This window comes from Onychomys torridus, chromosome X, assembly GCF_903995425.1.
Source record: "Onychomys torridus chromosome X, mOncTor1.1, whole genome shotgun sequence".
Taxonomy (NCBI): Eukaryota; Metazoa; Chordata; class Mammalia; order Rodentia; family Cricetidae; genus Onychomys; species Onychomys torridus.
In genome coordinates, this window is record NC_050466.1 from 50,118,974 (window position 1) to 50,137,138 (window position 18,165).

The window sequence follows — 18,165 nt, forward strand, 5'->3', positions numbered from 1 at the left end:
AAGAATCTGCATCAAGATTTGTTGCCTGCCTGGATTCCTATTCTTTCTATGCACAGCAAATCTCCTTCTAATCTATGCTTGAATACTACCTATGCCATGATGCTTTGTTAATATAATATGGACATCATGATTTCCTCTAGCTCCCACAAATGCCAGAGCACTTCGTAAAAATATTATAATCTTTAACATAAAGGTTTCTAAGTGTCTGGGTTCCTGGATTCTGCAGAAGATTTCTGTTTGTTATGGTAACCTATATCTAGGATACTAGTTGACACATAGCCAACCATTGCTATGTGCTTCTTGATGTATGGGTGCACTCAGCACACAGCGTCATTGGTGACTAATGGAGAATTCTCTTATTTATTCTTTCCTGCCTCATTCTAAGCCTCCTCAAATCTTCAAATGAGACATTATCTCTTCTATGTTCTTGCTGCTGTTTATTAGAGTTAAGCTCACCAAATGTGGTTCAGAGCATAAGGATCTGCAGGCAGAGTCTCCTAGAGCAAAAGCCATTACAAAAAGGACTGTGTGAAAGAAAGCTGTCAATGCTTGGCTGCCCTGATTACATTAAAAACTTACCCAAATGCTTTCCCTTGTTTCTGGTCATTTCAGAGGCACTGTCTATAATGAAAACTCAAAGGCAATGTATTAGCATCTAAACTAGGAAAAGAGGAGCACTGCTATTAAAGTTTAGGGGAGAAAGTTCCTGGCACCATGCAGTTTTTAACATTCGAACAATCTATTTTTAACACATCCCAAGTACTTTAGCAAAACTGACCCAATCATACAATAAAAGAATGAAAGAAGGAATCATAATCTCATCATGATAGATATCATCTCTCAGTTGGTTCAAAACATCATTTTCCTCTTGATGACACCATGGAAATAGCAGTGACATTTTCCTTTGTTTTTCAGCTAAATATAGGACACTATCACTGCATAGCATAATACATAAAAGACACTTTGTACAATATAGTCTATTTTATAAACCCCCACTGTGTGAAAGCTCTCCTGGTCTCCAGATTTGCACTTCCCAGTGCAGCTCACCATGTCCAGCTCATATTCATTACTTAAAAGTGGTCCTCAAGCATAATTGTATTTCAAGAAGTGGTGCATCTTCTTAATAGGGTGAGAAAGAAAGAAAATCTGCTTTAACTGTGAACTGGGTTTCTGTATAGCTCTCATTTTAGGCTTCTGCCTTTGGTATAATGAAATTCCAGTTTCTTTACTGTAAGTTTGATGGTATCAACAACAAAATAAAAACCTCCAGAGAGAGTGGCCACATGCCAGGATGTATCACACAGTTTTCACACCTTATCACATTTACTATTGGCAGTGGCTTTAAAGGCCAGATATCACTATACTTCATGTCATTTAACCGAGAATGGCCTAGGAACTACTTTACTGTGCAATCAATTTCTTTAATCAAAATCATGATGTTGCACTATGACTCAGCACTAAATGTACATGATGATTGCTTTGAGATAGTGAGACAAATATGTATAAAGCATCTAGTATAGTGTCTGTCACATTGAAAATCCTCAAGAAGTATAAAATTTATAGCCTTCCCATCTTGTTAGCTAAATATTGAATTCTTCTCTAATATCTAGAGAGTTTGTATTTATTATTATTATTAGAAGAACTGCAATCTATTCAGTGTCCAGGAAAATATATCACATACATTCTGAATGTTCCTGCTGTGGGATGTTCAAGTATGTCAAATGTGTTGCTCTGATTTGTTAAAATAAAACACTGATTGGCCAGTAGCCAGGCAGGAAGTAGAGCTGGGACAAACAGAGAAGAGAAGTCTGGGAAGTGGAAAGCAGTGTCGGAGAGGGCTGCCAGCCACCACCATGACAAGCGAGATGTAAGGTACGTAAGCCACAAGCCATGTGGCAAAGTATAGACTAACAGAAATGGGTTAATTTAAGATAGAAGAAGTAGATAACAAGAAGCCTGCCACAGCCATACAGTTTATAAGTAATATAAGTGTCTGAGTGATTATTTTATACATGAGTTGTGGGACCGCAGGGGCTTGGTGGCACCTGGAGAGAAGCTCTCCAACTACAAATAGCGCCCAACATGTTGGCAAGAGTTCCCACCTAAAACCTGAGAAAAAAAAAAGATTCTAAAACGGAGCTAAAAACAGCTTCCTAGTTGTCTCTCTCAAGTTAGCAGCAGCCTGCTGGTTTGAGCTACTATGGTGGGTTCCTGGCTTCTGACCTGCAGTGTGGCGGGAATGAGGAGTCTACAAGCGGCACTTTACTCTGCTGCATGGTGGATTTAGCCTTTGCTAGTTTAAAAAAAAAAAAAAAAAGGAGGGGGGTTCTAGGCTATGCACTGCTTTGATAGAACTGCTTCTGATAGTTGATGGTACACATGGCTCCAGACCCAGAGCTGGCAGTAAACTGTACCACCACCAGTTTGGAAGCTGAGGTGGGTGGAGCCAGCAGCCACAGCAGCATTTCAGTCTTATAAGGATGGATATTACACAGAGAATCTGGTTTGTGTTGACTTTGGGATTTTTAACTGCAGAAATAAAAAAAAAGCAAAACGAGGAGATGGAAGAGAGGCAGAGAGGCAGGCAAAATGGCTTAGTGGATAAAGGTGACTGTGGCTGATTGCCAGTGTTCAGTCCCTGGAATCCAAGTGGTGGAAGGAGAGAACCAACTCTCACCAGCTCTCCCCTGAATGCCATACATGCACCGAGGCACATGTGCACACATACTTGCATGCACACACACAAACACACACATAAAATAAGTGAATAAAAGTTTTAAAATATTGACAGATTTACCTATTCAAGTACTTATAGCTACAATACCTGACAGACTGGAAGAGGGAAAGAGAGTTAATTGTGTGTGTGTGTGTGTGTGTGTGTGTGTGTGTGTGTGTGTGTGTGTGTGTGTGTGTGTGTGTATGTGTGTGTGTGTGTGTGTGTGTGTGTGTGTGTTTTAAATTCTTCAAAGCAACACTGATGATAGACGGTGGTTTTCATTCACCAAGAGACTTGGATAAAGACATTTACAGGAGTGCTGGGCAGCAGTGGTACATGCCTTTAATCCCAGCACTCGGGAGGCAAAGTCAGATCTCTGTGAGTTGGAGGCCAGCCTCGTCTACAGAGTGAGATCCAGGATAGGCACCAAAACTACACAGAGAAACCCTGTCTTGATAAACAAACAAACAAAAACCAAACAAACAAACAAACAAACAAAAAAGACATTCACAGCAGCTCCCCAACATGGCCAAGACTACAGATAACTAATAGAAGTGCAGATACAAAAAATTGGACTATACACACTCAATGAAATATCACACAATAATTTTCTAGGAGTGGTAGTGTCTGCCTGCAACAACAGTATTAGAGGAAGAGTCAGGGAATCATGGGATCTAACACAGATTTGGCTATAGACTAAGTTCCAAGTCAGTATACACTAAACAGTGAGACTGTCACAAAAGGAGCCGATAAGCCAGGTGTTGTGGCACATGTTTTTAAATTCCAGCACTCAGGAGGCAGAGGCAGGTAGATCTCAGTGAGTTTGTAGCTAGCCTGGTCTACATAGTGAGTTCCATGCCAGTGGGGGCTATGTAGACCCCTTGGGGACAGGGAGACAGAACGATAATTTACTTCCTAGGTGGTGGCATACAGCTAACACCAGTACTTGTGAGGTGGAGTCAGAAGCATCAGGAGTTCAAACCAGCTTTGGCTACATAATGAGTCTGAAGGCAGCCTGGGCTACACAAGAAAGCAGAGGGAGGGAGAGGAAGGGAGGGAGGGAAAGAGGGAGGGAGGGAGGGAAGGAAGGAAGGAAGGGAGACAGGGGGAGGGAAACTACACAGCAATTTAAAAAGTAAGCAAGTAAGCTGACAGGTGATGGTGCATGCCTGTAACTCTAGCACTGTAGAGGTGGAAACGAGAGCATCAGATCAGGTCAGCCGTGGTTACACAGCCCATGCTATATGAGATCCATGTTAAAAAAAAAAAAAAAAGCAAAACCTAGAAAATAATGACTACCTTACAACATAGATGACTCTCACTGGCATAATGGATCCTCTAAAGACAGTAACCCCATTATCTGTCCCAGAGTCTTCTAGAATGTTTCCATAGCCAAGTCTAGAGATAAAGTCTATGTGCCCTCCCCTTGATTCCAGAGAGACTCTATCTCAACACACAGAAGGTGATACTATCTCAACACACAGAAGGTGGTAGATATGAGGCAGTATTATTAGTGGGTAGCTATCCCAGCTTTGGCCTGGAAGTTCCAACCCCCATTGAGGCTTCGGTAATGGTCACACCCACAAGGCAGGGCTGAGGGAGGAAGCTGAAGACCCAGGAGGGAGAGGAGAGATCTCCCTTGGGTCTGGGACCCTGGATGCTGGAGGTAGACTGAGCAGAGTTCTCCAGAGAACATCGCCGGACTGCGCCATACCTTTGCCAGACCGTACAACCTATCCCTTCATTTGTAAGTTACCCCACAAAATAAACCTCCCTTTTAACTACGTGGAGTGGCCTTAATAATTTCACAAATAGTATTACGTAAGGATAGACCATAAAGTCTTGCTCTTTCACCTTGCTCTCAGGATGGTCCTCTCTTAGAAGGAGCCACCATGCTATACAGAAACCCAAGCAACTCAGGAAATAACCACAGGCATGAGAAATAAGCCTGAGTAAACTGCACTGCTATAGCTGAGCTGCTCACCAAGAGCAGCACACACACTTGTCTACCACATCCCTTCCTGATCTGTCCATTCCAAAATGGGTAATTCGCTTTCTTCCCATCTGCATGTTCTCCTCATCTCCAAGTAATGTAAGCTTATGCAGTTTAAAGAGCAGGCATGGTGGACGCATCTGCAATCCTAGCCTTTGGGAAGTGGGAGAAGGGGATCAAGAAGTCCAAGGCCAGCTTGGGTTTCCCACTGAGCTACAGGACAACCTGGGCTACAAACTGATACCCTGCTTCACAAAACAGCAAATATTGGGAGCTGGAGAGATGGCTCAGTAGTTAAGCAAATATATTGCTTTTGCAGAGGACCCAAGTTTGATTCCCAGATATATTATAAATTATGAAAGGTTAATGTGTCTAAAATATAAACTCTTACAAATGACCAAAAAAAAAGAAAAGAAAAAAGAAAAAACATGTAAAAGCTCAAATCAACAAAGGTGAGAGGATAGAGATGTCACAAAGTTACTTTAAAAATTCAAAGTTAAGGAATACCAAAGAGTGTCAGTTGTGGTGGCCCATGCCTTCAATCCCAGCACTCAGGAGGCAGAGGCAGGAAGATCTCTGAGTTCAAGGCCAGACTGGTCTACACAGCTGTTCCAGAAAAGCCAGGGCTGTTACACAGAGAAACCCTATCTTGAAAAATGAAAGAGGAGGGTTGGGAATTTAGGTCAGTGGTAGAGCACTTGCCTAGCAAGAGCAAGGCCCTAGGTTCGATCCTCAGGTCAAAAAAAAAAAAAAAGCAAAATGAGGAGAGGGCAGAGAGGCAGAGAGGTACAGAGAGGCAGAGAGGCAAAATGGCTCAATGGGTAAAGGTGATTGTGGCTAAGTCTGATTGCCTGTGTTCAGTCTCTGGAATCCAAGTGGTGGAAGGAGAGAACCAACTATGTTGAGTTAAACAAATATGTAAATTTTAAAGGTACCTTGACTTCAAATTTTGGATAGAAGGATATGTTGCTTTGGAAAAGAGACTTTCTTTTGTTTCTACAGAAAGCCAGAGACTGTGGATTTGTTCCAGATTAAGATACATCAGGTTTCATCAGCCAAGACCACCTGAAAGGTCTCCAATGACACCATAGCCCAGATGATCCAACATCCAGAATAGTTTCAAAGCAAATGGCTCAGAGGTTTACCCTCACAGACTACTACATAATCCTAAAATTTTCTTTGTGTCCCCATAAGATACAGTGTCCTCCTCCAGCAGGAAGTGTAAGAGAAACTATGCCCAAATTCCCAAAAACTGGCTCATTCCTTCTCTAAACCCAGACATATTGCTAAAAGAAAAGGTTAAGAGATTCTTGTGTCCCAAATCAGAAGAGCCCTCTGGTGTGGAACAGAGAAAAACCAATATTTTTATTTAATTCAGGTTGATTATAAATGCAATCTCTTTCTACAGAAGAAAAGGGGATATGACACAGATATAATAGGATGAAAGTGTAGATTAATGAACTTACTTCTAAAGAACAACAACTTGTTTAAAATGTTTTACATTGGTATAGATTTTAGTCTATTGATACAAACTTAAAGTTAATTTTGTTATACTGTGTGTATATTTCTACTCTTGTTTAAGGTATTGTGTTTGTACAGCTCATTTAAAATTGTAATGGATAATTAAAAATAGATTAATAATTTATTCATCTATGATAATCATACTCATAGCCATGTTAGTTAAGGCTTCTAGGTATACATAGATATATTTCAGATAGACAGGTAATCATTAGATACTTCAAAGACCTACAGAATATGGCATTTAAAATATTTTTTTTAAAAATTTAGACTTTCTGGACAGTGAGACATCTGCTCCTGGCAGCACTGACTTACTTCAGAGAGGACGATGGGCATTGAAGACACTCCATTATGGAGTTTATCTTCTTCTTGACAAAAATAGCCATTTGGACAGGAAACTGTTCTTGCCTGGACTGCTTGAAAAAATGTATCGACTAAACATGAAGGACCCATAAAATGTTACCACTGAACTTTGTTTGACAAAATGGTCCTTCAGGTTCCTGCTTCACAGAGGAAACTGCCAGACATTCTACAGGACACTGAAAAATGTGACCAAGAGACTCTAGCCCTGTGGGCTGAAGACAAATGCCCCAACTTTACAAAGGAACATTAGGTGACTATTCAGGCTGCCAGCTGTCTCTGTCTACCCTGCAAGACTCCTGAAAGTTGCTTGCATCCTTCTCCCGGTTCTCAGGTAATATTACATCCTTCTGAGGTCTTTGATGTGGTTGAAGACTAGATAGTTATAATTTCCTCAGTTATGATAAAAGATAAGTTAGATATAAAACTTTAGACTCACAAATATAAGATAGTATATCTTTTTTAATATTGTAACTGTATTCTTGCTTGATAATTGTTTTGTTATCTGTAATTTTACTATATAAAAGTTAAAACCTTGCTTTTTGAAAAAAAGAAAAGGGGAAGTGCTGTGGGATGTTCAAGTATGTCAAATGTGTTGCTTTGATTGGTTAAAATAAAACACTGATTGGCCAGTAGCCAGGCAGGAAGTAAAGATGGGACAAACAGAGAAGTTGGGGAAGTGGAAGGAAGGCCGAGGCAGAGAGAGCTGCCAGCTACTACCATGACAAGCAAGATATAAGGTACAGGTAAGCCACAAGCCACATGGCAAGTTATAGATTAATAGAAATGGGTTAATTAAGATAGAAGAAGTAGATAACAAGAAGCCTACAATTTATAAGTAATATAAATGTCTGAGTGATTATTTTATATGTGGGTTGTGGGACCATTGGGGCTTGGTGGCACCTGGAGAGATCTCCTACAATACGTTCCTTTTCAATACCGTACTTGGTGTCTAAGTTCTATAGAAAATCTGCTTCATTCATGTTTGTTTTACTACTCTGAATCCCCACTACCTTAGTACAGGGCCTTGCCATTCCCTGGACCATGAATACTCGACTAACCAGTATCCTCATTGGCAATTGATCCTTCAAGAATACAACCAGATGTTTTAATTTTAAAACAAATCTAGAATTCTTTTTGTACACAGTAGTATTACTGTACCTAGCTTGGCTTGCTAGTAAGGCATATAAAGATAACCCTTTCTACCAAAAAAGGCTACTAGAAATGAGTGTGCTCCCAAAGTCGAACTAACCCACAGTCACTACCCACATACCAATCTCTATTCTTCTTCTTTGACTCACTTCATACAATCAAGCCAGTGCTGGTGGAAATTATGTGTTTGATATGGTAGAGCCACAAAATAAGTTGACCTTGAGTCCTTGAACACATCACTTCCAAATAAGCCTGCTGTCAACAAAGAATATCTGCTTTAAACTTGAAAGAAGAAGAAATACATTTCCGTCCCATTGATCACAATGGAACTTTCATACATTTTTGGGTTTAGCTGTTTGTGTTAGCACAAAGAATCTTATCATGTCACTTAGATTTGTTTTCTTTTTATTTTGCTATTCTTTTATTTTTATGTGTACAGGTGTTTTGCCTGCATATATGTCTGTTTACTACATGCATGCCAGGTGTCCAGGGAGGCTAGATGAGGATATCAGATCCCATGGGACTAGAGTTACAGATGGTTCTGAGCAGCATGTGGCTGTTGGGAATTGAATTTAGGTCTTCTGGAAAAACAGCAAGTGCTCTTAGCTTATGAGCCAGCTCTTTGGTCACATTATTAAAACACAAACAAACAAACAAACAGCTTCACTATGTCACCAAGGCTGGCCTTGAAGTTCTAATGCCCAAGTGTTGGAATTATAGGAATGTATGGTCATATGTAGCATATCACTTACAAAAAATATTTGTCCATAATTATAGGATAAAGTTATTCTGTATCTCATATAGCAATCCTTTCAAATAGTAACATCTTTTGGCTGTATTTCTCTCAACCATTTTTTATTTTTTGAAATTAAAATATAATTACATTGTTTTCCTTATTCCCTTTCCTCACTCTAACCTCTACCCTTTCCTATTACTGTTATTATCCAAAAGCACATTTCTCTTCAGCACTCAATGGGAATTTTAACATTTGAATCATTTTTCACATTTTTTCTTTTTTTCTTAAATTTCTTCATTCATTTTATTTATCAATCAGTTTCTCTACCCCCTCTCTTACCCTCCCATCACCCCTCCTCCCATCTATCCCACCCATTCACTACTCCTCAGTTCAGAAAGGGGCAGGCCTCCCATGGGAGTCAACAAAGCATGACATATCATGTTGAGGTAGGACCAAGATCCTCCCTGCCTCTGCATCAAGGCTGAAGGAGGCATCTCTGCATCAAGAATGAGTATCAAAAAGTCAGCTCATGATCCAGGGACAGATCCTGATCAGACTGTTAGAGGTCCCACAAACAGACCAAGCTACAAAATTATAATCCACATGCAGAGGGCCTAGGTTGGTCCCATGCAAGCTCCTTAGCTGCTAATATTTGTATTTTCCTAAGATACTTCTTTGGTTATAAAACCATACAAGCTTCTGATCAGGCATCAAGTACTGTGAGTGCTACTTCTAGAACATGCTACATTAAAATTGTATTTGTTGGAATAAAAGTACCTTGAAGCCACATAGACCTGTATATAACAAATAACAGCAACATCTTGGGAAAAGTATTTGTATTTTTTAAGTTTCATCTTCTATAGTTTCATCTTCTATATCAATTCAATAAGCATAATAAATATCTATAGGTATATATATTGAATAGTTACTGCTAAGATTTAAAATAATATAAATAAGTGCATGGCATTCAGTACTCAGCAGTTTTCAGTTATTAGATGAGTAATACGGTAGCTTCCTTCTTAAGCACCTTCTTCATAATCTTTTCCTCCCTTCAATCTGCCTTGTTCATGCTCTCAGAGTGTTCTATCTGAAGTATAAATCTGTTTTATTTCTTCCTCTAAAATCTGCTTTTCTATGAATTACCATCATTGTTCTGTCAACATATCTTGTAGGTATCTTTCCCCAAGCCAGACCACTTACCTAACTGTTCTCTGATCCTATTACACTGATATTCAGTGTATTATCAACTAACTCACTCCCGTATGTCACAGGCTTTTATGCCTACTATACCCTTTCTATACTTTTTTTCCTTGACTCTGGATATAGTTTACTTTGAAATATCTTTTAGACATAAGTTTAAAAGTGATTTCTCACAATGATACATGCCTTTCATCACTGGGAAGGCAGAGGTTAGTGTAGCACTTGGAGTTCAAGGCCAGTTTGATCTACATAGTGAGATCTAGACCACCTAGTAAGAACTTATCTCAAAAGAAAATGCAATTTCTCACAGGATTTACCTTAGATGTGCCAATAGGCTAATTTTGTTGCCCCCGCTACATTTTTACTATGCTGGAATTTTATGTTGTCTTAACACAAGGTAGAGTCTTTTGGGAAAAGGGAACTCAATTGAGAAAATACCCCCACCAGATTAGTCTGTGGTCAAGCCTGTGGTATACTTTCTTAATTAATGATTGGTGTCAGAGTGTCCAGCCAATTGTGACTGGTGTCACACCAAGGCAGGTGGCCCTGAAATGTATAAGGAATCAAGCTGCCCAAGTCGTGGAGAGCAAGCCAGTAAGCAGCATTCTTTCATGGCCTCTGCATCACATTTTTGTTTATTGTTTGCTTTTTGATGCTTGGGTATTATTTTATTTTCTGCTTATCCTATGATTCCATGATATTTTGTGCATCTCTCTGCAAAGGGGTTTTGTATTGTTAACTACAATACTATAAAGTCTTTTTTTCTAAATTATGTACACTGCTGTTTTGCCTGCATGTATGTCTGTATGAAGGTGTTGGGTACCCTCGAAGAAGAGCTACAGACATTTGTGACCTGCCATGTGGGTTCTGGGAATTGAACCTGGGTTCTCTGGAAGGGAAGTCAGTACTCTTAAGCACTGAGCCATGTCTCCAGTCCATACAATACTATAAAACTTTTGAGAGTTAAGAGGTGTCTTACTTATCTCTGTACCTTGGTACATCTCAGAGTCTTACACATCTTAAGTTCTTATAAATTTGTTGTTTTTCAGATGATTCAATGGATTAAAATCTAGTTAAATTTTATGAGTACTTTCCATTTTATTAAAAAGCTCAAGAGGATTCTTACTATATTAGTAACATCAGGTATAATGAACATTACATATTTATCCTTTGTTTTATCAGTATTATATCATTAATTAAGAAAGGGTTCACTATATACTCTATCTTGGGTAGTCTAGAATAGTTCATAAATATGTATATCATGTTGAGCTAGTTCTGTGAAACTTCTGTGTTGTTCCAGTTTTAGTATGTGTGCTGCTGAGGTAAGCAGTGGGTAATAGGGCTTAGCCTACATTTCATGGTCATCCTGAAGTTCTGAGATGAGGTAAGGCAAAAATTCCCTAACTGTCCCAATTTTATACTCATGAAAGACATGGTTCAGTTTTTCAATTAGATATCATTCCAAGTTATCCAATGGAATCCAGAATCAAACTAATGAACATTACAATAACAGTGCTACAGAATGAGTCTTTCTAGAAAATTCTAAATGGTCTGCAGGCTTTATCCAATTCCTACTTTCTATGTTGCTGTAAGGCAGGCAGCAGCTAGTATTATTAAATGAAGAACTGAAGAAAGAAAGCAGCTTCTGACTGTGAAGGCCACTAGATGAATCACTTGAAGGGACATAAAAGAGCCAAGAAACTATCTTGGAGTTTTGAGCTTCTGCCCACCTTCCTGCCCACTTTCTGGAACCTCAGGTGTACTCTCTGCCATGCTAGGAAAATAATGGTTCCATTAACATTCTGTACGTCTGTTCAGTCTAGATACTATATTTCAAAATAAGCATAAAGGCATTCAATCTGTATACCAAGCTAAAAAATTCTCACTTTCTCGTCTGATTCAGAGTATAGAGACTTCAGTAGCTATCTTCTTCTTTCTGGTGACTTATCATTTGCTTCATCTTTGGCCCTTCTCAAGAAGCATCTTCATATTCTCTCTTTATGGTTCAGTATTTACATCCTCCCATTTCTACCTCCCTCTCCTCTAAAACTCAAATATGTATTATCTAATATTTCCTTTTATAAGATTTATTATTATTATTTGTGTGTGTGTTTGTGTGTGTGTGTGTGTGTGTGTGTGTGTGTGTGTGTGTGTGTGGTTTAGAGGGGGGGTACATTTGAGTGTAGAGCTGTAGTGGTCAAAAGGGGGTATCAGATCTTCTGGAACTATAGGAAAGTGAAAGCTACCATACAGGGGTCCTGGAAACTGAACCCTAATCCTCTGCAAAAGCAGTAAGTACTCTTAACCACTGAACCATCACTTCAGGCCCCGCAGATTGTCCCTCAGATTGTCCTTTGCTATTTTCATTATTCTCTTCTACATTTAAATTCTCTTATTATTTACATTTGAAACAATGCAGGTCCCGTTTATCATTCTGTCTCATTCTATTATCTTGTCTTCTATTCACATTATAGTCTACTCCATACTTTCCACAACGGTATTAAATAGAATGTAATTTACCTTCCTCCACTTTAACACAGTTGTGGCTCTCTTCCATCTGTTCGTATTCTGATGTTCTATTATCTCGAAATTCTTCTTTTATATTATGTGCACTTATAGATCCCACCTGTATTATTCACCATACCTCCTTTTAAGCACACATATTTTCATATATGGTGAAAAAAGTAACTGTAGTTTTGATTCCAACCCTTGTGCTTTTCTCTGTTATAAAAGTGTTATTTCTGCAATTATCCACCATGATAAAGTAGGCTTCATCCCAGGGATCCAAGGGTGGATCAACATACAAAAGTTCATCAATGTAATACACCATATAAAAAAAAAACTCAAAGGAAAAAAATCACATGATCATCTCACTAGATGCAGAAAAGGCATTTGACAAAAATCCAACACTGCTTCATGATAAAGGTCTTGGAGAGATCAGGAATAAAGGGAACATATCTAAACATAATTAAGGCAATTTACAGCAAGCCAATAGCCAACATCAAATAAAATGGAGAGAAACTCAAAGCGATTGCACTAAAACCAGGAACAAGGCAAGGCTGTCCACTCCCGTGATACTTATTCAATATAGTACTTAAAGTTCTAGCCAGAGCAATAAGACAACATAAGGAAATTAAGGGGATACAAATTGGGAAGGAAGAAGTAACCTTTCACTATTTGTAGATGACATGATAGATTATATGAGTGACCCCAAATATTCAACCAAGGAACTGATACAGTTTATAAATACCTTAAGCATCATAGCAGGATAGAAGATCAACTAAAAAAATCAGTAGCCCTCCTATATACAATTGACAAACAGGCTGAGAAGAAAATCAGAGATACATCACCCTTTACAATAGCCACAAATGATATAAAATGCCTTGAGGTAAATCTAACTAAGCAAGTGAAGGACCTGTATGACAAGAAATTTAACTCCCTGAAAAAAGAAATTCATGAAAATGTCAGAAAATGGAAAGATCTCTCATGCTCATTGATAGGCAGGATTAACATAGTAAAAATGGCAATCTTACCAAAAGCAATCTAAAAATTCAATGCAATCCCCATCAAAATACCAACACAATCCTTCACAGACCTGGAAAGAATAACAATCAAATTCATATGGAAAAAAAAAAAAAAACAGGATAGCCAAAAGAATCCTGCACAATAAAACAACCTCTAGAGGCATCACAATCCCAGACCTCAGGCTCTACTATAGAGCTACAGTAATAAAAACAGCTTGGTACTGGCATAAAAACTGACATGTGGACAAATGTAAATGAATTGAAGACCCTTACATTAATCTGCACACCTATGAACATATAATTTTTGACAAAGAAGCCAAAACTGTACAATGGATAAAAGAAAGCATTTTCAACAAATGGTGCTTACATAACTGGATGTCAACATGCAGAAGACTACAAATACATCCATATCTGTCACCATGCACACTGCCTAAATATAACACCAGTAGCACAGACACTGAGAGAAACAATCAATCAATGGGACCTGTTGAAACTGAAAAGCTTTTGTAGAGCAAAGGACACAGTCAACAAGACAAAGCGACAGCCTACAGAATGGGAAAAGGTCTTCACCAACTCCACATCTGACAGAGGGCTGATATCCAGAATATAAAAATAACTGCAGGAATTAGACGTCAAAATGCCCAACAGTCCAATTAAGAAATGGGCTATAGAAATAAACAGAGAATTCTCAAATGAGAAATCTCAAATGGCTAAAAGACATTTAAGGAATTGTTCAACATCCCTAGTTATTAGGGAAATGCAAATCAAAATGACTCTTAGATACCATCTTACACCCGTCAGAATGGCTAAGATCAAAAACACTGAAGACAGCTTATGCTGGAAAGGATGTGGAGCAAGGGGAACTCTCCTCCACTGCTGGTGGGAATGCAAGCTTGTAAAGCCACTTTGGAAATCAATATGGCACTTCCTTAGAAAATTTAGAATCTATTTCCCCTAAGAACCAGCTATATGACTCTTGGACATATACCTAAGGAATGCTAAATCATACCACAAGGGCATTTGCTCAGCTATGTTCATATCAGCATTGTTTGTAATAGCCAGAACCTGGAAACAACCTAGATGCCCTTCAACTGAAGAATGGATAAAGAAAATAGGGTATAAATACACAATGGATACACAATGGAGTACTACTCAGTAGAGAAAAACAACATCATGAGATTTGCAGGTAAATGGATGGATCTAGAAAAAGTCATCCTGAGTGAGGTAACCCAGACTCAGAAAGACAAACATGGTATGTACTCACTCATAGTAGGATACTAGATGTAAAACAAAGATGACTAGACTGCTACTCACAACTCCAGGGAGGCTATCTAGAAAGCAGGACCTTAAGAAAGACACAAGGATTGCCCAATTACAGAGAAATGGATGAGATCTACATGAACAACCTGGAGGAGAGTGGAGGTAATGAATGGCAAGGTTCAAGGGAAAGACAGCTTGGGGAGCAGGAGATCCCAGCTGGATCAAGAACAGAAAGGGAGAACAAGGAATAACAGACCATGATAAATGAAGACCACATGAGAACAGGAAGAAACAAAGTGCTAGAGAGGTCCTCAGAAATCCACAAAAGTACCTCCACAAAAGACTACTGCCAATGGTTGAGAGAAAGCCCAAACTGACCTACTCTGGTGATTGGATGGCCAAACACCCTAACTGTCATGATAGAACTCTAATCCTAGAACTCTCATCCAATGACTGATGGAAGTGGATGCAGAGATTCTTGGCCAGGCCCCAGGTGGAGCTCTAGGAGTCCAATTGGTGAGAAAGAGGAAGGATTGTAAGAGTGTGAATTGTTGAGACCAAGATTGGAAAAAGCACAGGGACAAATAGCCAAACTAATCGAAACACATGAACTATGAAGCAAAAGCTGAGGAGCCCCCAACTGGATCAGGTCCTCTGGATAAGTGAGACAGTTAAATTGCTTAAACTGTTTGGGAGGCACCCAGGCAGTGGGACCTGGACCTTCTCTTAGTGCATGAGCTGGGTGTTTGGAACCTGGAGCTTATGCAGGGATACTTTGCTCAGCCTGGGTGGAGGACACTGGACCTGCCTGGACAGAATATACCAGGTTGAGCTGAATCCCCAGGGGAGTCTTTGCCCTGGAGGAGATGGGAATGGGGGATGAGCTAGAGAGAAGGCAGGGGGAGGAGGAGTACAGGGGAACCCATGGCTGATATGTAAAATTAAATTAAATTATAAAATAGAAAAGTATTCTTTCTGTAGTGTCTTCCATGTTTATCTTTCTATCTGTTCTTTTCAGCTCTCTTGCAAGTATGTGCTATACTCTCTATTTACAGAAAACAGAACCTGACCTCTAAGTACTGTTTAGACATTATACATCCCCATTTTTTCTCTACTTTCTCACTTTCCTCATCTCTAAGTTAGTGATAATAGTCCCTAGGCCTTAAGCGAGCTCAGTGAGTAGAACATTGGCAAGCACCATGTTCATGTGATATTGATGCTGATAACTGTAAAAGACATTGGTAATACCGTGTTCTACTGTTCAATCTCATCTTTTAAAAGCTATCCAATCCTTTAACATATCTATTAACACTTATAGTACCAAGAAACTATTCCATCCTCATTTTATGCATTGGTGCTACCAATATTTGTCTTAGTTTATTCTTTTCTTTGTGAAAATACTTGGCCCATACACAGAGGTGTGCTTTGCCACTCTCCTAGTCACTCCTCAATTTCAACCAAGATGGCAATCAAGATTATCACAAGTCCAAACCTTGTTAATATTGACCCAAACACATATCCTCAAGCCATACTTAATTTGCAAATAAAAATATGGCAAGATTGTAATTCTATCTAACACTATACATCTCTTTCATCCAAGACACATTAATTCTTTCCCTTCAGTTTGAACACTGCTGAAAGGACTAACCTCTTTATTGATACTTGAGGCAAATTCTTAACTGTGACCTCCTGTAAAATGAAAAGAATTTCTTCCAACGTTCAATGAAACATTTTAAACATCCCTACTTCAAAACAAGAGGAATAGGGACAGAGACTGGAAGCATATGGCAAAAGAAAAGACCAAAACTCAGTAGCAAATACATTAAATTCTATACCTCTGTGTTTAGAATCTTAGGAATAGAAAGGACTCAGGCAGCCTTGAATCTTATTACCTTTCCAGTTAGAGTGTATATGGTTATTTCCTTGGTCTGGCTTTAGTCACTCCCAACAATTTTCCTCAGCAGACATTGCATTTTCCTGGCATGCCTAAGTTCCTGTATTTTCAGCTTTACTCTCACAGCCACATATACCTCCCTCTCAGGGATACCCATGGAATATGATCTTACTATATATCTCCTGGCCTCCCTATCTTTTCTTTGAAAGCATAGATGAAGCCTACATGAGCCCATGACCTTTACATTCTTCATACATACAATAGCATCAAATATAAACTATAAAGTCTGTTGCCAGGTTTTACAATATCAGGACCCACTTAGAATACTGTAGTAGCAGGTTAGATTGTTTGATGAATTTACATTGAAGGTTTACATTTACCTGTTAGATACTGGTTAACTCAATAACTCAAAATTGACAAACATTAATATGGACACAGTGTTCAGGGAATAAAAACTGATAAACAGTGAAGCTATCAAAAATACAAAAAGAAAGCACAAGAACCAAGGAAGTGTTTCTTTGTTGGAGCAAGTAATATTATTATATTGTAAATGCTTTCAAAATTAGTTTTCTTGACATTAAAATGCCATAACATATGTCTTAATCACTGTTCTATTGCTGTAAAGAGACACCATGAGCAAGGCTATGGTGATATTTTATGTGTACTGAAATGTGATTTTATTTGTACGTTAATAAATAAAGTTGCCTGGGGGTCAGAGCTAATAGCAAGCCATAGCAGAAGCCGGGTGCTGGTGGTGGTGCATGCCTTTAATTCAGATAATATGACAGGCAGATCTCTGTGTGTTCAAGGATACAGCCAGCATGGAGACACACACCTTTAATCTCAATACCAACCATAGAAGCCCTGGAGGTCTATATAGATGGGCAGTGATGAGGAAGTCATGTGGATGGGTTTACAACGAATGAGAAAGCAGATCAGAAAGTCAATAAATAGACAGATACACAGGAAGTGGGTCACTTGCTGAGGGGAAGGACAGCAGTGGCAGTGAAGGATAAGAAAGGTTTCAGCTCTTAGCTATTGCTCTGAACTCTTGGGCTTTTTAACTCTGCATTTGGCTCTGTGTTTCTTATTTTAAAGACTGTTACCTCTACACAAGGCAACTCTTATGAAAGAGTTTATAAGACTCTTAGCATTTAATTGGGGGCTGGCTTACAATTAAAGATGTTTATTTTATCATCAGGCTGTGGAGCATGGCAGGATGCATAGCACTAGAGCTACATCCTGATCAATATGCAACAGACAGAGACTGGGCCTGGCATGGACTTTCAAAACCTCAAAGATCATCCCTAGTTATACATTTCCTCCAACAAGGCCACACCTCCTAATCCTTCTAATATTTTCAAACAGTTTTAATCCCTGGTGACTAAGCATTCAACTATATGAGCCTATGGGGGCCTTCTTATTCTATCTACCACAACATTGAATCACTCAAATGATAATGAAAGCATGAAATATAAAACTGTGCAGTTTTTATGCATTGGGATGTAGGTATAAAGGTACACATTTTTTATTTTATAAAAATTTCAATGATAGGTGTAATCTGAACTTATTTGGAAAATTTACTCATATCAAACTTCTATACCCCAGGTAATGAGACATTTTTTTTTATTTTAAATGTTCTAGAGAATATCTATAAATATCTCTTTTGCTTGTTATAACTCTATCATTGGGATATTCTGCTACTGCACAGTGTTTATGCCTCTTCTATTGCTTTTGTAAGCTTTTGTATTTAGGTGTTCTTGAACACATATGTGCTTCTGTCCAAAGATATGTCATTGAAGATATACATAT

The 18,165-nt window shown here is 38.8% G+C and overlaps 1 protein-coding gene across 2 annotated transcripts in view; it reads right to left on the minus strand.

Moving 5' to 3' along the window:
* Nucleotides 1-18,165, minus strand: part of Gabra3 (gamma-aminobutyric acid type A receptor subunit alpha3) — a 250,595-nt gene that overhangs the window by 67,189 nt on the left and 165,241 nt on the right. The gene's annotated exons all lie outside the window — the stretch shown is intronic.